This window comes from Acanthopagrus latus, chromosome 4 (genome assembly GCF_904848185.1).
Source record: "Acanthopagrus latus isolate v.2019 chromosome 4, fAcaLat1.1, whole genome shotgun sequence".
NCBI classification, from domain to species: domain Eukaryota; kingdom Metazoa; phylum Chordata; class Actinopteri; order Spariformes; family Sparidae; genus Acanthopagrus; species Acanthopagrus latus.
The window spans coordinates 28,175,756-28,197,671 of record NC_051042.1 but is presented as its reverse complement, the minus strand read 5'-3'; the positions used below and the strand labels follow the sequence as shown (position 1 = coordinate 28,197,671).

Below are 21,916 nucleotides of genomic sequence, written 5' to 3'. Positions count from 1 at the left end.
AGAGTCTCTACAAAGGGTTTATCAGATGTTACACCAGATTCTAAATGGTCCGACTCAATAAAGAGCCGCTGATCTCAGGTTGTCTATTGTGCGTTACGGCGGGCGCAGGTAATCCTATTGTTCCTGGTAATTTACCTGACTCTGCACTCTGATGCAGTTTGCAGCAATGAGATCGAAGCACGCTCTAACTTCCAAACTCTCATTGTCTGGCCTCGATTAAACACCATGGAATACAGGCTGCAGACTCGCTCTCTCTCTCTCTCTCTCTCTCTCGCCCATAGGCAGCTGACCACACACTCGTAATGTATATGTGGTGTTGTGTTGCATACTGATGAGACACTCTGAACTTCAGGGAGCTGACCGGGGCTCCGCTGGGACACAAAGGCAGTGCTCTGAGGCAGAAGCATTATCGATCTGAAGTTAAGTGTTCTTCAACATCCTTATGAGATTTAAACCCAGAGCCCAGCTGCAATACAGTGGCGGCTACACTGAGGAAATACTATATGTTGCCAGTTAAGGCTCTGTTTTATTGCTTTTGAGTAGATAAATTGCACCTGCTTTATGTGGTTTGGGATCATGTGATTTCAGTGTGGGAATTGCTTCTCTAACAGTTTTCACTCCCTAAAGTTTTATTGCTGTGGGGGGAATAATTACATCCATGCTATTTTAGGATTAAACCCCTTTTATTGCCAAAACATTGGGAAATAAAATCATCTGCTAGTGAGATAAATGGCTATAGGCTTCGGGACTTATACAATAGGCTTTGCAGTGGGATTGATTTTTGTTTGTGCATGAATTCTTTAGGATGCACTGCATTGTGTGAAGTGCTTATAGTTGGCAGAAAAAGCTGCACCGTCAACGACGACATCAAGTCCGCAAGGAAATCTATTTCAAAAGTCATGTTTTTGTATGGCAGCTGGTTACTACAGTGAGATTGTTGTAATCAGGCTTTTGAAACTGATTCACTGAGCTGAGTTTCAGTAATGCTACATCGCAATTCACTATACAAAGCATGGCTTTACTGCCATCTCATCACATCATGTTGTAGAGAACTGGAACTATTAATGAGCTTAATGTAAGCCTGAGTTTCTGTGGGTTCATTTGGAATTAGTCCGTACTGACTAACAGACTTCAGTGTTTGAATAAAGAAGCTGAATAGACACAAAAATATGTTTATTTTCCTGCAATTATTATGCTGAACAGGGTTTTCATGTAGGGTTGCAGATGAAGATCTCTAAATCTTCCAAAGTCTCTTAATGACTGTGGGGTTTCCATGACATGCTTATTCAACCACATGTTTGAAATATTCTTTTACATTACAGGCTGGCTGATTAGATTAGTGAGGGTGAGCACACTTTCTGAATATGTTCAAATGTCTACCTGAAAATATAACATACTGCTGAGGTTGATCTTTTGTTATCACCCAAAATATCCAAAAGTCCTCTGTGAGCAATAAAATGAATTAAACTGTACATCAGCCAATAACATCATGATTAGCATTTCCGCCATACGACCAATTCCAACAATTAGCAGCACCATCATAATTATCACAGTAAACAAACACCAGTTTTTTAAATATGCATGGTGTGATGTAATGTTAATTTACAAACAGGTGATATGTAAAGTGATACACACAGTCTCTGCTGGGACCAACTTTCCCTCTCCAGGATTGCCCGCCCTACCTTGAACACCTTCTTTGTGGACTGTGCAAATGCAGGATCCACTGCGGTGTCTAGTTGAGGAGTATCTATAGGAATTTGGGGGTGAGGGGTGGGGGGGCCAATGCTAAAAGCCACCAGCTGCTTCGAACCAGAAAACAGGTTGTATCCACATTATCTGCAGTAAATCAAACATATTTTCAGTGGGGTACTCAAGATTAGACCTCATCACCGAGCTTGAGTGGTTTGCAGCAAACAGAGCGAGGATGAGCACCTCAAAGTCGAGAGGCCATGAAAGCCCCCAGATGAAGGTAAATTGTATGTAAGTGTAATAAGTTAGTGTTCATAAGTGAGGGTACGATGAAGTGTGACACGAATGAGCAAGTCATGCACGCCAAGTCATCTGTGCAACAGTCAATTTACAGACCGACTCTCACCATGTCATCAGCTTTAGGTAGTGACTGAACTTCCCATTTGCCGGAGTAAAATGTCTCTGTTGACCACAGATACTTTAAAAAATGTACTTGTCATGTCAACATTTCTACAGTGAGTGTCACATCATGTTAACATTACATGTACATGAGTGACTCTCGACTGTCATGTCAGGAGCTGGAGTTGGATGGTGTTGATGTAACCGCTGCGTGAGACGCTGCCAAGCGTGTGACCACTGTACAAGGTGGTGTTTGAACATCTGTAAGCCTGAAGCTACTGATTATCTTTAAATGGTAAATGGACTGTGTAAATATAGTGCTTTTATAGTCTTTAGAACCACTCAACGTGCTTAAAAACACAAATCAGCATTCACACAGACATGCATACACTTGTAGCAGAGGCTACCATGCGAGGTGTCACTTGCTCATCAGGAACAATGGAGCAATAACCATTCATATGCACAGTCACACAGAGATGCAGCAGCCGTCAGGCTCAAACTGGGTCCTTGCCCAGGACATTTCAACACGTGACTGCAGGGCCCAGGAATCTAACCAACGACCCTCCGATTGGTGGATGACTGCCGTATCTCCTGAGCCGAAGCCGCCCATTTTCAGAAAACATCAGAACAGTTTCCAGTCATGTTTGTAGTGACAGAACTAGGGAAAACAAAACATGAAGGACATTTGCCAATGTAATTTGTACTCAGTTAAGCAGAAGGAAATGGATTCTGGCATCAATGGGTTTGTCAAATTGAAGGAAGCAGGATGGCAGAAATGACTTGTTGTGGCAGCAGAAGTAGTAGTAAAGGTAGCTGCTGGCAGGAATAGCAGCTTTGTAGTGGAAGCACCTGTGTGAGCCAGTGTTCATGTAGGTAATATGTTCCTTATAAGAAATATGACACACTAGTGATAAGAGTAGTAATAGTATGGGGGGGGGGTATGCAGCGGGCAGCCGTGATATTAGCCATGGTGAGTCATGGCTAAATGAGATTAGTGCTGGCCTGTCAGTGGGAGAGGAATGTATTAAACAAGCGGAGGCCCGTAAGTGCTTTATGGAGGCACGCGCAGTGTTTCATCACAGCTATAATAAAAGTGATAAACGGAGAGATGGAAATAACCCAGACTGGGGCCAAATGATCACTGTGGTCCTCAGCGGAGCATGAGCAGCAGCACGCCGCTCCCTCGGCCTGGCCCGGGCTTGCGTCAGATTAATTATTGAGACGGATTCCATATCAGCTTGGGAAACACCACATCAATAAATGATGGTGTCACTTTAAGCTATGGGATGGAAATTGCAACAACTGAGCAAATGGTCCTGAAAGGTTACTGCTCGGGGGGAGCATCTGGTGCTTGACGATGTTTTGCTTTAGTTTTGTATTCACATATAGCTCTGAGCTCACGGGTAGCAGGTGATTAAGTCTGGGAACGGTTTATGGCGGTCTTAAACAACACTCGCCTCATTGTGGCTCAGCTGCAGTGTTGACAGAAAGAATATTTCAGCGAATGATCATTATGCTGATTTTCACTGTTCTTAAAGTTGCACCCTCCAAGACCGTGAGCAGCAAAGCCTGTAAATGGCTTACTATAATCTTATGAAATGGTAATGTGTACTTTTCATACTCTGGAGAGCAGGCACAGAAGTGACAGACCGTAGTGGCTGTTGCCGTCAGTCAGCAGCTGAATGGTGTTCAGATTTATACTCCACATGCCTTCCTTGACAATCTAATGGAGGGAACCAATCAGTTTTATTGCAATGCCATCTGCAGATAGGTCGGGTAGCTGTTCATGTTTGTTTTGTAGACATTTGAGTTACTTCGTAATCAGCAGCAGGTACTTGTTCTCAAATTAAGAAAAACAAATTGGTTTGAAATCACAGAGCTATTGGAAGGGGTATTGGTTAGTAATCCTGTGTAATGCAACTAAAAATGCCCCTGATGCAGTGCTTGGAATTTAAAGGTGTATTTCAACATTTTGGGAAATAATACTCATTAGTTCTGTTGCCGAGAGTTAAATAAGAAGAATAGCTACTCATGCATGTAAAGTACAAAACTACAGCTGGCAGTTTGTTAGGTTAGCTTTGGATTGAGGCTGTAACAGCCTAGCCTGGCTCTTTCCAAAGACAACAAATAATTAAAAATGTGTTATTACGGATCCCACAGATTTTCTTGCAATATCTGCCCTATTTCTCCTCTGATTGGTTACCACTGTTGGTTGCATGCCTCTGGTTATGCCAGTCTTTGCGGTTCTTTTATAGCAGTTTGCGAGCTGTACTTTTCCAAGTAAACACACCGACTTCTTCAGCCTCCCAGTCTGCTGCTTCTCCACTTGGGACACACCCGTCTTGTCCACTAGCCCAGAAACCCTTCAGCTGTGACAGCCAAAGGTGTCGGGGTATCTACTGGGGAAACTACAGCTCACAACCCACAGTGTTAGCTCCACAATTGGTTGTTTATTTTCAAAACCAACCTCAGGAAAAGCACAGACACAACCACCAGAGAGCAATAAAACATAAAGTTAAGAAAAAAACAAACTAGTCATTGAATTTATCATGGCCCACTGACTTCCCTCGATCCCTCTGGTTGTTAAGCAGACCACCAGGGCACCCACTGATGTACAGACATGGGATGACAGCTGAGAGCAGGAACTCTGAATATGTCATGGATGCATTTAGCACAGAGTATCAGGACTATGAAGCAGTCAAAGCTAGCATCATTAAAAAAACAATAGCTGCAAGCCAATCAGAGGTGGAGCGGTGGGATCCAAAATAATGCAAACACACTTAATACAAATTAAAAGACTCACCAAGAATGCATCTCATAACCAGATGAACCAAAAGGTAAGACACAAAACACTAAGTGGGAAAGTTTTGTTTCAGCACCCCAATCAAGAAAAGCATGGGAGAAGCTGTTATTTCACAAGTGGCACCAATTCAGCCCAACTCATCTAAAAATGTCAGGCCACATACCAGTACAAAATGCTGACCGTGGCAAAAAAAAAGGGGAACGAAAATCCTTACTCACTGGTAATCCTACGTGGATGACTCAGACCACTGCTTACAGATTAGACTCACCCCATCCTCCCCATGAAATTCCCCAAAACTGTATAAGATTGGAACTTTATTCATTTGAACAGCCATTACTTTACATTTGGCAGTATGCTGGTGATTCATTCTTGCTGCACAGCACAGCACAGCGGCACTTATTCAAATTGCTCCGGCTAAATCACACGTCCCTGGATTTAACCTCAACCTAACTCTAGAAACAACATTGTGTGTGAAATAGGGCTGGAAGAACATCTTTTATCATGTGCCCGTGCTTTCACTCTGTAATTGCCTTAATGTTTTATTTCTCTTCCGAGTGGAGTATTTTGAATTTTCTTGAGCAGAATTTTTATGAATATGATAATAAAATGTTTTCTTTTGTACTTTAGGCTGCATTAACTTTCAGTCACATCTGATGGGATGTCCTCTGGTTTCCAGCTCTGACAATCAAGGCTTTTCACAAAACTTAGTTGAAGTTAAGAAACTGTAGTATATTTATTTTTGGTGGAAAGCTTTCATTAACTTTTTTGCTGAGAGTTAGATGACATGATTGATACCACACTCATGTTTGCAAGAGCAAGAAGTTGATTAACTCAGCTCAGTTTAGCATAAAGATTGAAGGCAGCAGTAAATGCCGAGCCTCTATCCAGTGATCAAACATATGCCTACTAGCTCTTTTAAAGCTCATGAATAAATTCACTGATTACTTTTTAAATCCATACACAAATAGAAATAGAAAACACATTTCAACAAAAAAGTTTTATGAGGATTTATAGCTTTATATCGAGCAACCTTAGAAGTTACTGCTCCTGAAACGCCACATCAGTAGTTCCGCCTTTAATTCTGTGACTTCATCATGTCACACATTCATGCCCAATGGCTAGTTTGGCATGAAATAATTGATTTAGCCCAAAAGTTTCACTGTTGTTGTTAGTCAGGCATGTGTGAGCTGACCAATCAGAAGGTATTCGGGGGAAGGGGAGGGGCCTTAAAGAGACAGGAGCTTAAACAGAGCGTTTCAGACAGAACTGGAAGCACATTGGAAGTTATTCTAGCAGTAACCCAAAATAAAAAGATCAACATGAACATTATATATTCAAGCACAGACACTAAGCCTGACAACAAAAACACAAAAACATCAAGCAAAGAGTGGGCAGAAACTTGTATGGCAATGTTAGAAAACAATCATTTAAAAATCCATATAGATAAAACAGATCTCTGCCCTTTCTGGCATGTAAGACAATAATGATGCCAACAAACAGGCTCCGGGTCAGATTTGTACTGAAAAACACAACACAACAATAGTGGTATCAGTCCGTATTATGAATTTTTTTTTGTTTGTTTTTTGTTGAAATTGTTCACAATTCAACACCCTCAAAGACAGTATCTCCTTCAGAAAAGAATCCTTCCAACAACAGAGCTTCTTGATGTTCAATGCAATTACCAACATGTGAGACAACAACCTGCTTTAATCACATTACCTGACTACAGTGTAATACAGCTCCAACACAACTTTTTTCATGTTCACTTACATGCCTCTAAAAACCCCTACACTGCAAGACTGAGAGACGGAGATCCTCTTAAAAAGAGTTTCACTGTCAGCAGGCTGCCATCTTACCGACCTTGTACTCAGTGATGCTGGGACTGCGTTCCCAATCAGTGCTCACTTGTGCAAATTGTTTTCGTCAAGATAGAGGCTCCGCCTCCCAGGAGCTCCATTGCAGACATGTGACAGTGGAGAAATGGTTCTGAGAGCAGGAAACCCACAAGAGTTATAGAGGCATCCGTACTCTGAGTGCTCACCACTGCCTGAATGTACTAGAAGAGAGAGGCACTGGATAGAAGGCAGGAAGCTGATTGTAGCTGATTGATGGGAAATGGAAGAGGGAAATGACCAAAGAAAAGGTGAACACATCAAGTAGAGGTACAAAAGAAAGAAATGTGTCTTGTAGCCCCAGTTGAACAGTCTCTCAGGGCAGCAGGCAGTGATGTGCACGACATAAAAGCAGACAAACCACTGAGCACCAGTTCTCTCTGTCCTTCCGTTAACCCTCCAGCTCGAGGGACTGAACAGTGCTCTTACAGCGAGTCCTTTCAGGATCTTAAAGCTGAGATATAAAACCAAACTAACTTTTTACACTGGTTACACTGGTGCAGCTACCTTTTTCATTTAGGTGCACCCAATAATACGTTTGAATCTAATTTATGAACACATTATCAATGCTTGTAACTAGGAATAGAGGTGGAAATACATGTTTTTCTTCATTGAAATCACATCGCACTCAACTAGAAATGGCGATAACCTCAATTCAGGGGCTTTGGTGCCACTAATGGAAATGTTTAGATGCACTTGACAGATTTTTGGGTGCATGTGTGACCAAAATAGTTGCACCCTGCAGCCCTGGTTTAGTCTACAAAATGTCCAAAAGTGTCCAAAGTGATGTCTTCACTTTGCTTCTTCTGTCCAACCATCAGTACAAGGCCCAACGAGTCTTCACAGCAAATCCTGACACTGAAGAAGAACATTTGTGACAAAAATAGCTTAAAAACGATTATTTGATTATCAAAACAGTTGGCGTTTCATTTACCTTCAATTAACTAATCCTTTGGGACGAATCATTGCAGCTAGTTCACATAATTGTATGAACAGACTTCCAGTGTTGAATATTGGCATTGCTCATGTAACTGTGAGAGTACATCAAAACCCTCTGACAGCAGACCAGCAGAGATCCAAAGCTCGCTATCAAGTCATCATAGCAAAAAGTATAGAGATAATGATGTGTTCAAATCTTGAGCAAGCAGCAGACAATGAGAAGTTAGCGAGGGTCTTTCGTTGCTACATCAATAGACGGCAGCCATGAAACAGAAAAACAAACGAGCAAGTTTAAAAAAAAAAAGATGAAATTCAGACCGGGGAGCTGTTTCAAAGTCAAGTGGGAGTGCAGCTGAATGCTTGCTCTCTGTAGAGAAGAGGTAAGAGCTGGCGCCGTGTCTGGCATTTAAACGAGCTCTGCAGCATTGTACAGTATGCTCTGTCAACATTTTCACAGTGGGCTCGCAGTCTAACTACGGCGATTCCAAAAAAAAGCAGAGCAAATGTATTTGCTTAGCACCTTTTCAACAGCAAGGCAATTTAAAGTGCTTAACACAAGACACAGAAGGCATTAAGATAAGAAACACAAGAGAACATAAAAAAAGACATAAAAATGGGATTTGTATGGGTAACATTAAAGAGTGGATAAAATAACTAAAACAGAACCACAGGAGAATGAAACATTATAGTGCAGTTGCAGCACAGGGACAGACCTGACTAATAATCCAGGTTCTAATTTAATATGAAGAGGAAAAATTCTTGGGCCCTGATTTACAAGAACTGAGACCTGAAGCAGACTTTTTCCTTTCAGTGTGATGTGGTTCATTTAGACCCGATGTTGGTTCTCAACAGTTTTGTTCTGATTCTGATAAGCAGACCCGTCCTCGACCATAGCAGCTGTAGCTGCTGTCTTGTTTACATACAGTAACAATGTATGAACTTACATTTGTTTTATTATATCGGTCAAAATCAGCAAAGGCAGAAATTCAATAAAAGTCGTTGTTTGGCTATATTAAATACATATTCAGTACAATTTCATCTACATCAGAGTTCAACAGTGATGTCATTTTCAGTTCAAAACGGCAAAGAAGTCGACTCTGGCCTCGAGACATCTCTGACGTGTAATTTTTCTCGCGTTAAACTAGTGCTGTCATCCTGAACTGAGCCTTTTAAGAAATGAGGGGACGCTAAATTGGATCCACTAAACTGTGCCAAAAATCTGGAACATTGCTGCTGATCACAGGAGACTCTCTGCAAATAGAAATGTAATATTCTCCACACTTTCATTTATCAGTCTCAGGTTTTTCTGAACGAAACCTCACTTGAGTCTCGGGGTCTATTTAGACATTTAGCTGCAATTACAAACCTAATTTAGCTGGCTGTAGAACCAAGATGAGCGTATACATGTCTGACCAAACTTAATTTAAGGTATGATAGAATAATATAAAAACATCCCACGCGCCATCATTTTACCAAGTCTGTTCCTTCAGATGCAGTTTAACCATCGCTGCAAACACACTCCTACATACCTGTGCCATCTGGCGCCTGTCAAGGTGTAAACTCACAGATGTCTCTCAAACAGGCTTCAGTACAAAGCTCATTACAGCAGAGCATGTTTAGAGCTTACTCGCAAATAACGTCTCATTGTCATCGTGACAATGATGAGACCAGAAGTGCTCACAGCTGAACAAACTGATTCGAACTTTGCAGCTACAGCTTTGGTTGCGTGCTTGTGTCGTTTACGTAGTCACCGTATCATCTTTACACCTCAGGACGACCGCATTTCCCAGCTTGCCACTTTCCTCTGACCTCTCTGAAAAATAGACTTTTCAGACTTTTGGCAAACATCAGGATGAAAAGGTGGGTGATGAATCAGCAAAGTAACAGTCCACAAGTGTTAAAGGGGAGGGATTAAAAAAAAAACTGCATGGTTTCATTAAAACCTTTGGATTACTCTTGCTTGAGAAGTAATGCTTCATCCAGATGGATTCAGGTTTATTAAAATGAGTAAAGGTCTCCAGAATATGTCATTCTACTATTAACAATCCAGTTAGATTTAACTGAGATAAGAACTGTTATCCACAGCCATGCTAGCAACTCCTTGAGGAACACTGGTTCAAGCTAAACACTCAATGACAATGCTAATATGCTTTCATTTTTACCATCTTAGCTAAAATAACTATACACTAAGAACACTAAGGATGGTGGAAATGTCTTGAGGTTTGCAGGTTTCTGACCCGATAACGGTGCCAGATAAACCAAAGTTGTTACGTGAAGGGACACATTAATGTCTGAATCAAATTCCATTTCACTCCATCCAATATTTATAAGATATTTCATCTTAAACCAGAAACATCAACCTCATGGTGGCACTCGAGGGATCACCAGAGTCAGCAGGCGTCACCCTCTGAGAACCACATCTGGACCACAATTCATGGCATGTGAACAACTATCAGATGGATTGATGGACACCAAACTGTTAACCAACCGACAGACTGACACCAACAGAGCCATGCAGTGGATAAAAATGTTTTGGTCATGAAGCTGTTGGGCCATTAACAGGAGGAAATTCCTCTTTCATGACCTGATCTCACAATCAAACACACTGGCAGTACAAAGGTCTGGCTGGAAGTGCTACTGTTCTACCCATTACTGAGAGCGACAACAACTTGTCCGAGAGCAGGGAGAAGAACACCAGAGAGGAACAAGGCAGGTGGAAATAACAGACAGCAGAAAGGTTTCCAGAAGACCTCTGATCTTCGTTAAACCAAAACAGACAAGGTCCAGATTAATTTGAACAAAGTCACGTCCACGCAAACTTGACCCAGACCAGGAGGATCAGTGAGAGGAAGCTTACTGCAGCGAATAACAGCTCACAGCGCAGCAACTGTCAAGCAGTTTCTCTGGAAGTCACCAACCATGAAGAACTCCAACCAATTAAAAAAACACACTCATAAATGGAGCGGAAGTAGCTGCTACGTGAGAAAAAGGAAAAATAATTAGACAACTTAAGATCTGTCCAGGGCAGTGCTGCGCACGACATCCAACAAAACTTCCACCTCATCATTTATGAGATTGAATTTATTATTATTATTATCAACTCCAATACACTGGCTGGGTAATTATTTAAAAACAACATGCCAAAAACTGTTTTCACAGATGGAAAAAAGGGAAATATTATCCAGAAATAGTTTGAAAAAAAGTCATACACAGAAGAGAAAACAATTCAGAACAATCTTGGATGGATCACCAGAACTTTTTTTCTCCCCAATAATACAGACTAACAAGACTAATAACACCAATCACAGTGTTCTTTTCTAAAATATTACATTACACCTGACATGCACTGCTTAATTCCTCAGACGTTACATCTGTATTCAGATGTCTACTTGACATGAGTTTACCCGACACTTGGCAGAACTCCAATACACCCCAACGACTTAGCTCTACCCCTCCATTTTGCACATTCACTCAAAGGAAGCCCTGAATCTTGTTGGGCTAGAGGAGTAGAGCAAAGTGCTGCGGCTACATGGTCCTCTAAACTGAGATCTTTCAGAACGCAGGGATCTGAGAGCTCTGTGGTTCGAATGCATCAGGGTCCTTTTCCTTATGACAAGCATGAAACAATCGTGCCTACAAGCTGATGTTATACCACTATAGTATCAATGCTGACTCGCTGGGGGGGAGCGCGGGTTGCTGATGTTAGCGCCGTGTTCTTTCTTATTTGAGGGCTTGACTGATGGCATGAAATTGGTGGCATATGAGGTGCTTGAAAGTTTGAAAACATTTCCACCAGTACCTGGTTTAACTCTGGCCATAAGGGCGAGGGGTTCACTCAAGAATGAGGGGTAGGCATAAAACTTGGAAACATGATTGGGCCCTTTTTATATAAAGCTGATGCAAACATAAATCTCCATTGTGGTGCCTTCTATGTTTTACCTTCCCGCAAAGTGTCACGAATAAGTGGTTTAAGTATTGAGAGGATAACTGCAGCAAATGCCCCGAGGTCACTTTACCCACCAGCTACTCAGCTTCCTGGACCCTATAATAGCGGTCCATTTACGAGATTAACTGATGTTATTATTTGGCTGAGCAACCATTTGACTCAGCGTGCAGAGGTGAGCGACACGATTCAGAGCGTGAGATTGTGATCGAATTAGCGAGCGAACAACCCGGTAAAACATAGTTTAAATGACATGCGAAGAAAAAAAAAAAACATCTACAAAGAAAAATGTGACATTTAGAGCGAAGAGAAAGGCTGTAACAAAAGACTTGGAGCTCTGACACCACAGACAGCGGTTCACCGATACTGTTGCCCTGACCGAGCAGACAGCAGGTCAAACGTGTTACTGATCATGGTCCATGATGGAAGCAGGCGCCCTGCATCTGCTGCGCTTGCATCCAGACAAGGATTCAGAAGGACACCGGGCTGTTCCAGAGCTCACACACACACACACACGCACGCGCACACACACACACACACACACACACACACACACACACACACACACACACACACACGCACGTGCACGTGCACGCACACACACACACACACACACACATACACACACCAGGCACTCAGGCTCAGCTATCACTCGCACACACAAACAAGCACACATGCACAGGGTTTATCATTATCTTCTCTCATCACCGTACCAGGTGGTGTGCACACACACACAGACATGCCCTCACACAACAGAGAGGCAATGTATCCTCCACACAAAGGGTTTTTCATTATCCCTCCTCAAGCTCCCCCAGAATGCACCATGAGCACACTTGTTCATCGGATGAATTGGTTTATTTCCTTTGGGGACAATGTGACCGTCAGTGTGCAGTCATAACAGTCAGGATGCTGCCAGAATGGTTTTATGAATGGAAAACTGAGCCAGAGCAGCAGTAAGACAGCTTCCCTCTTGTGCCGATCCGCTGATAAAGCGAGCCGCGTTCCTGAGAAAAACCGACGAAGCTGTGCTTCTTTTACAGTAAGAGAAAACACAGCTGCTCTGAACAGCCAGGATCCTGTATCCAAACTAGCAACACTTAGGAAAAATGAGAGGATACCACTATCACAGGCGGTTATGACACCAGCTGAAGTCTTGCTGAGCCGTCTGAGATGTTTCCCCTGCAGTCATTGTCATTGTTGTGGGTGGATGTGAAGAGAAAAAGTCCAGAGGACAGAACCCTCGACATCAACTGAGAGGATGGTTCACTCTGTCAGGAAAAGTCTTCAATCCATACTTCTTTACTACAAAACGGGGAGAAAAAGAAATGTGTGAACAACACTGCCTGCTAAGATTTGAGTGTTTCTTACATATTTCTTACGTATGTGTGTGTGTGTGACTGCTGTGAGCTCAGTGCACACTCGCTCAGGTATCATTTGATTCAGCAACCAGATGCCACAAACAAAACAGTCTCATCCAATATTCCCGAGCAGTGGACTGTGAACAGTTTACCCTTCGCCTCTTTGTTTAAATTACTTCATTGTGATCCTCTCTTGCCAACACATGCCAACCCATTTATTGTCATTGGATTGATTTTTTTTTTTACTCTGTTGGCTTTCAACCTCCCTGGATACTCATTCAGACAGAGTTAAAGGGATTATTCCTACTGTTCATAAGCTAATTTATTTGTTTTTTAAATGCCTGCTGAGAGTAATTTTCTCAGTGGCATAATTGCCCACACACTTTAGCTACGATTTCAGCATTCATCCAGAGAGAAAAGCCATCTTGCAGGCAAACCACCTCTATTTGAACACACTTGTTTACATCAGAGATGCCAGAAACAGATGGTATACTAGCTTAATTACAGATCAGAACCTTTTACTATACACTCATATGAAACGCTCCTATGCCTATCATTCACATCAACTGTCTTTTTTTTTTTTTTTCTAAATGCGTGGAGAAGGTCTCCTTTCGTAACCCAGCTCCACAAACAATACTACACTACTGTATTTTCCTGTGTTGTAACCTGCAGGCATGACAGCCCTCTGTTGTATTCATCTCATCCATACAACCTCGACACATGAGCAGTGATTAGCCACCCACACAGGACCTTCAACACTGGATACGCTCAAATGTGGAAACCCAGCGTGGAAGACGATCGTTCGCTACGAAATTATGAACCTCAGGAGGGTGCGGAAATAAGAAAAAAGTGTTTAACAAGTGTTTAGAGAACAACAAGCTCGTAGTAAATCAACCAAGAAAGCTCTGCTCCTGCAGTGTTTATCACTCAGTTTCACTCACATTTCAAGATCACATGTAAGATCTTGTTGAAGCCGGTAAAATAAAAAATTGGCAGTTATCAAGATCAGTGCGAGGGTTATATTGTTGAGATGTTTTAATTCATTGACACTACACACCATTGGCATAGAAGAAGATCAATCAGTGTGAGTCTGATGATGAAGACTTTGTCTTTTATGGCAACATAATACATCTTACTATTCAACAAAAGGGTCTGAATCGCCGAAACGTTTCCGTAACATTGTAAGAAACTGATGTAATGACCTCAGCCCGTCTGCAGCAAAAACAAACGCTTTTAACTGCCGTAACTTTTGACGGTTCTAGTTACTCCGAAGGATTACGCTGCAGCCAGCTGAGACGATCGACTGGATCAGTCTGATTATCATCTGAAATCAGGCTCGGCTGCTTGACATCTTTCACGGCGCAATGTCAAAGAACCGAGTGCTTTGCAAAATACCAACATCCCACCTTGCGCTGTCATACTTGCATGTACGTCTCACCTCGTTCCGTCAGGCTCAACATACACCGCACACACACTCAAAGTGCAGTTCATGCACCTCAAATGCCAACGTGCTGCCTGTGACATGAAAATTCACACTGAATGCCATTTCCATTGCACGAGTGATTAAACAGAGAGCTTTGGCGATTCAATTCTTTGAAGAAGTTCTCTTTATATATAGCAGCAGTGGTGATTAACGGCACTGTTGCCGGGTAAAGAGATCTGACAGTTTCAGTCTAAACAGCAGGAAATGATAAAATGACAGCTGACGGTGACACAAAGTTGAGAGCAAGTTTTTCTCTACAATGAGAGAGCGTGTGCGTGTAGATAAGACGAGCAGACTTCGTGATTGAATTCTGGACATTGCTACGTGAGCCGTGAACAACTCGCATTACTGCCGCGCTGGGAAATGAAGGGACGCTTGGAAACTTGATTTCTGGTCGAAACAAAAAGAACAAGAAAGCTCATGTGTCAAGGCAGCTGCCTGCAGGATAACGAAGCACTATCAAAGGCTCTCTTCCCCCCTTATTGGGCTGTTATCCACAACCTCTGGTCTTTAAAGTCGGCTCCGTCTGCCTCAGGGCTGCACTCTGAAAGCCTAGTTGAAGAGGTTATACTCTCAGAGTTTGTCAAATAATCTGTTTTAAAATGAAATGTGAGCGTTCCTCTTGTGCGGCGTTGGATTTATTCCTATAATTGGGCACACCAAAGGATACTGTCATACCCAGATCACCCCTTTGGTCTCTGAATCATTCAACAGCGGCATGAAGGGGACAAAAATGGCAAGAAGTGACAAAGTTTTGTCTGAGGATCAAAGTGATGGCAGACCGGGGCATGAGCACGGCAAACAGCAGGATCAGTGGATGTAGATTTTATTTACTTTGGAAATTGGTAATTGGAGCACAATTTTTATGCTTTTCCTACTTAATCAAATCAACTCAACAGGGACCCAGCCAGCGGTCTTTTATCCAGAACCTCACAGTACAATTACAGCCTCCAGTGTCAGAGTTATATGGAACTCATCACGTAAAAGCCCGTAGCGTTAAGTGTGAGCAGGTGCAGACAAAGGCACTGCTAATTTTTTATCCGGAGCACAACATCAACATTAACTGACTTGAATTGACGGCAGAGCACATTCATTTCCCATAATTTGCACCAGCGGCCTGAGATGAGTTCTGTACTCTTTCATTGCCTTTCTTCGCCGTTCTAGTCGCCCCCCACCCCCTCCCCAAGCTCTGTCACATTACATCACCAGCGTCAGAATCAAAGATCTCCAATGACAAGAGTCACTGCGAACCAACTCATGTGACTAGATGACAGTCCAGTCACATCATGTCAATATATTCAGGCCTGCTGGATCCCATTAGAGGACGAGCTCTTTGAGGAGCACTCACCATGCCTGCCTCGCTAAAAGTAGGAAATTAGCACGGGTTTAGAATTTCACTAAACTTTTGAAAGACCTGTGAGCCAGAACTGAGCACAATCTAAATGAAGAGTGACATGCTGTTTTCTGCTCTTCCATCGAGTCGAAATTCAAGAAATGACACTTCTGAAAGGTTTTATCTATCAATGCAGAGGGAAGGCAGTGAAATGTACCAAAAAGAACCTGGCTGCTTCAAAAACAAAATGCATGAAAACAGACATAAATGCATCAGGCTGCATTCATGAAAGAATAAAACAGATATATCATGAGCTACTAATCTGACATATCGTGCTCATATACAGTAAACTAGATCGCAAAACATACAACAGAACAATTGGACATATTAAATGAGACTTGTTATTCTTTTTGAATCAAAGCAAGTGCAGTTGGAATACATTTGAACCAATTACCGAAATATATATTTTTTAAAAGCTTGTGTTGAGTGGTAGTTCTAACCAACTGCCTTAAACATTCCTCTTCCTTCACCGAGGCTACTGACTTATGTCACATCATAGCAGCATTTGGTATTACGTTTAAGTTTTAGCAGATGCTGATGTGCAGAGCAACTTACAGTAATTCATACATTCATATACTGATGGCATGCAAGGTGCCAACCAGCACATCAGGAGCTGTTGTGGGGTTCAGTATCTTGCTCAAGGCCACTTTAACATGCAGCCAAGGGGAACTGAACCAGCAACCTTCTAATAACAAGACACTGGCTCTGACCCCTGAGCCACACAGCCATCATGGACAGCAACCTTCCAACTTCCAACACCTGCAAATCCCAAGAATGATCCAAAGGAAGCCAGGACTGAAATTGGTTTTGCTGAATCATTACAATGCAAGTCAGTCGAAACACAGCAAGCGTCCCAGAACAGAACCAGCACATACAGGATGTATTCAGCAGAGTTCAGCTGACTCATGGCAAAGCACATTAAGACCAAGCCAGCATATTACACCTGCCAGTCAAACAAAAGTACTGACTGCAATTCAGACTGACACACCATCTGCTAATAGATGGTGAGCTTATGTCCAATTAAAATAAATTGCAAGTTTTTGTCTGCTTCACTGAATCTGCTCTGTGAGTAAGAAAGAAAATAACCAGAATGGAAGAAATACATACTTTGGATTTTTCGGTCTGATGAGGGTGCCCCGTAGTTTTGCATTATTCTGCTGTAACAGGGCTGCAAAGATCGATGTTTTTTTTTGTTTTTTGAACAGAAACATTAAGAACTGCGTAAGAAAATATCTGGTTCTTTGAAAAAAAAAAAAATGTCAAAAGGTACAAGCTCCCATGGTGCATTTTGTCACAAAACATCCATTCACTGAGCAAATTTTTCAATGTTGTGCATCACTAAGCTAATGAAAGCTAAAGGCGACGTTGAGAAAATTGAAACTTGAATCAATTTACTTCGACAGTTTGGTTCAGTTGGGGCTGAATTCCATGTAAATGTAATCTCGGCTGGACTATGAATCAAAATGCAACGAGAGAGACGATGGACATGATTGATGAAAAGATGCACGGATGTTTTTTCCCACCAGAGTCCTGCTGAAATGTGTGAAGAGGTAGGTGTATGCATTCAATCATTTCAGCTGCAAAAAACAACACGTCTACCCAGCCACAAATGTAACATGACATATATCCAGTTTGCAATAATAACTAGGTGGTGGAACATTCTTCCTGAAAGAATCGCTGAATTTTGTAATCTCTCATCTCCATTTAAGGTAAAATTTAATCACTGCAGGCAACAACAACAAAAAAAACACCTAACTAGGCTGACAAGAGGTCAAGAGATGAATTCTTTTACCCCAATCAGCGTGGTGCTCCCTGGGGCTGGGCAGTTCCCTGGTGCAAGGGTAACCAGGATAAAGAAGCTCTCTTTTAATGACAGTGGAGATGGAGAGCCCTCTGGGACAAGCACACACACACACAAACACACACTCAAAGAGAGAGAGAGAGAAACACATGCAACACTGACTCTATCCATGCACTGAGCCAAAGGCAAACACAGATGATGCAAATGAGCCGACACATCAGGTACACTGACACTTATGAGAAAGTCCTGAGGAAGATAATAAGTGTCTTGATCCTTGACAGTTATTGGGACGTTGCTGGTTTCATTTCATAGATATGAAGAAAATCACCGTTGGAATAATATTAATGTTTCAATGCCTAAAAGTAATTGTATTTTACAATATGACCTCAAAATCTGCACAGGTGAGGCAGCGCCGTCTCAACTGATACCAGAAAAACAGCAGCCTGTGACAGGAACAAAGCTGCAGCAAGCACTGGAAATGCAGACACACAGAGGAGGAGACAATTAGCTGCAGAGCTGCAGAGATTCACTGAGCCCCTGAGAGGACGACCGGGAGTCGTTCTTATTCCTGTCACACAGCGCTCAGCTCAACAACACACTCGTCACATATAAACCACGCTGTCGGAATGGACAAAAAGCCTGCGCCGGGATTCAGACTGTTTATGTTTGGACCCGACAAGACAGACAGGTCAAGGCGGGGGTGCCTTACAGGGGCCGAAGCGGCATTAGAGGTTTTCTGTCTGTTTGTCTGATTGATGTTGTTACCTGTCATCCTGCTGTTATAGTTTAGCCCCTTAACCTTGCAAAGTTTTAGCTGCCCTTCAACCAACATTGACTGACAATTTACAAGACTGCTCGAGTGACTCTGAAGCCTGAAGTGCAGCTTGATTGATGATGGAAAGTAAGTCTAATGAGAACTGCAAGTCAGACGGAGCTGGATGTTTGATTTGGGGCAGCGTTTAAAGACACACATGGGGCCAGGCTGGCTCATTTCACAGGGCTCAGATCCCCCCCGCCGCCCAAATGTGGGTTAAGCCCCCTCTCAGGGCAAATGCCCAGCAAAACCCAGCAGCCACGCCAGCTTCGTCTCGTAGGACACTGTAAGCGGTGCTAACATGGGCAAACAGCACTGCAAAAGGCAACCTCAGCCAACACTGATGTCCAACACACCAGAGCGGCCTGGAGTCCATCCCTCCGAGTTTGTCTTTACTGAGGCAGGAGGTAAAATGAGGACATAAGAGCAGACGAAACATAGAATTTGAAGGGGATTTAAGAGAGGCAGAGGTGGATTTACTTCTGTATCACACACGCACTCCATGACCACAGACCATCTGGGCTTTACAGCAGCAGCCTCTGGACCATTAAAATAGAGCAAAGAGTCATTTCTTAGTTGTTTGACTTTTAGAGCGTGAAGCAATGAAAGTGTGAAAAATGGCCGGTCATGAGACCTAGACACCTCTTTGACTGGGGGGGGCCCAATGATGCCTGTTGCTATGGTCACGTTTCAACTCCATAACAACCATATCTTATATCTACAGGTTGCTTCTATGTGATATCTTTCTTTAAAGCAACAAAAATCAATACATTTATCTTTAAAAATGGACCAAATGGCTACATGAATGTAAAAACGTACAGGCAGTTATCACCCAACTTTACTTCAGCCCTACAGAGGTTTTTGGCATCTTTCAGCACGCGGCTGCACCGTTCGGTTCACATCGGTTTAATCCATTTCACACTCAGCACCAAGCAGCAGACAAAATTAGACACTAGTGGAGCATTTAGCCACTTGAGAGCCAGACATCTTTCTGAAAAGACACTGAATATTAGACATAAATTTGCCAAGTAAATGCTAACGTTGCTTCATATCTGCTGCATGTGTAAATAAGCAACTGTTTGCTAACGAGTTTAGGTGGTGGCAGTGGTCGACCAGCAGCTCCTCTGTTCTGTGTGGTATAATTATGATTTTTACTCAAAGGATCTTGGTGGCTTTGAAGAGAGCGGCGATGGATATATCAGCTTCAGTTCCCTGACGGAACTGCCGTCGGCAAGGTAAAGACACCAGCCTCATGAGACAGCCGGTCCTCGTTGAAGAAAGGCATCCCGGGGGTCTCTGTGAGCGGGATTACATCCGCTTCATCTTTTGATATGCCATGAGAGCGCTGCAGTGGATGAAAATTAGCTCACTGTTTTCATGATTGTCTTCCATGTTCACGTCACATGGTTGTGTGACAAACATCTGCAGAGAATGCAGCAGCTGAGCACATGTAGTTGGTTAGGGAGGAAGAGTGAACATCCCACTGAGACAGCACTTCATTTAGGACGGTTACTTGCAGTACAAGAATTTCAATTAAAAGCTCCAGTACCTCTGACGATTGCATCACTCTCACTGCGCACCAAGCAGGAGGAGAGGGAGGCTTAACTGGCAGCTGACTGCTGAGGACTATATGATCATGTGCTGCCAAGCCTCAAACATAACAAGCCTGACTGACACACTAAGAAGAAGCCAGACATCCATAGCATCAATGTCTGCACAAGCACTGAGGTTTCATCTGAGGGAGGTCAGATCATGTGCGCAGGTTTGAGCGGTCCATCACGTGCATCCTGTTAACTGAGTGCACTCAGATATACTTTGTGGTCTTTAAAGCAGAGCTGCAGTGTTTCTCAGTACCAGTCGGGCTTGATAAACATTAATCATTGCTCCCCTGCTTCAATATTGAGCAAAATGTCAGGTGAACAAATGACGTGATGTTTGGAGTGAAGAAGTCCACCGGACCGGGAGCTAGTCTGTTGAAAATATAGATTCATTATGAATAAACTGGGTTTTGAGGTCCCGGTATCATTATTTGACTCAATTTTCTAAGAAAAACAGAGCAACTATTGATCCTCTGTGTTGGTAATTGACTTTTAGATGCTTTCTAAATGTCATTAGCCTGGCTGCCGTGGAAGAGAGGCGTAGCATGACTGACATACAGATTGTCTGAATACAAAGGAAACATAAAAGATCTGGGACTGGAACTGAAATTGTGCTAATTACATTTTTTTTTTTCATGGAGAGAGATGTGAAAAATGTTCTGTGTCTTTACCTTTGATATCCAATCCTTGTGTTTGACAGTTACAATATCTTAACAACAACTTAACAGTGAATCATGAAATCTCGACCATTACTTTCATGCGGCAAAGACTTTCCAATCAGCCTGCAGGCCTAGAGATCTTAAATCCAGGGCAGTGAAACTTCTAAAAGACACTTTCTGCTGCAGATCATTTTTACCAGCTTCTCTCATCTGGATTTAAGCAGTTTGACAGTGAGAGAATACTAATAAGAGCGGTTTTAATGAGTAAATCAGACTGAAACGGTAAAGAAGGGGGACAAAATTAGCACTTTGATGAATCATCCCCAAAGGAATTTACTCTCCTCGGATGAAATGTTTTGCCGCTGAGTAATTACAAAGAAAACAACCCTACAGTCTTCTCAAACAATTCACGACATGAACTTGCGCGGTGGTTTATCCCCCACAAGAGCAAATTAATAATCCAGGTAGGCCTGTAGGAAAACTGAGGTCAGGCGTTTCTGCAGCGTCAGAACTCACTGACTAATTAATAAGCGGCAACAGCTGAGCCGCACGTATACACTACAGGAGAGAGTGCAGGGAGAATGTAAATGATGTACGAGTCAAGGGCTTTGGTACGGTAGCTTCTGTCGAGTCATCAGACAGAAACGCCTCTTTACAGACAACAAACTAATTTGAACACGTCACCTGCAGGTATGAGATCCTGTTTCAGCAGGGAGCGTAATGGGAAATGCTAATTACTCTAAAAATACACACAGTATGGATGAATTTGAAATCCGAAGCGCCTTTAATTCACTGTAACGTCAGCGATTCAGCCCGGAGAGACAGTCTGATTACTGACGTTAACAGGAGAGAAAAAACTCCTCCAGTAAGCCTCTTCTGAAACTTCGACATCACCATCAAAATACACTCTTCTATTAAAGATCCAGTCAAATGTCATTCAAGTGTGATGCCTGCCAGTTAAAATCACACAGCAAGCAATGAAACATTTATCATAATAAACAGCGGGACTCCAATCTTCCCCGATCTGCCCCAAAAATAGGCGCTCCAGTGTAAATATTAATTAATACAATATGTATTTAATTTGAGAATATTAACTGAGTCATTCTGGATTCTGACATCACTGCTCACTTATCTGTTCTGAGATG

General features: G+C 42.5%; 1 protein-coding gene across 6 annotated transcripts in view; it reads right to left on the bottom strand.

Moving 5' to 3' along the window:
* Nucleotides 1-21,916, bottom strand: part of LOC119017775 (FERM domain-containing protein 5-like) — a 69,823-nt gene that overhangs the window by 23,790 nt on the left and 24,117 nt on the right. Inside the window, exon 1 of one of the 6 annotated variants that reach the window (XM_037094802.1) lies at nucleotides 17,007-17,025. The exons of the other annotated variants lie outside the window; for them this stretch is intronic. The gene's annotated coding sequence lies outside the window, so the exon portion shown is untranslated. Of the gene's footprint in view, nucleotides 1-17,006; nucleotides 17,026-21,916 lie in introns of those variants that run through there. 6 annotated transcript variants of the gene reach the window in all.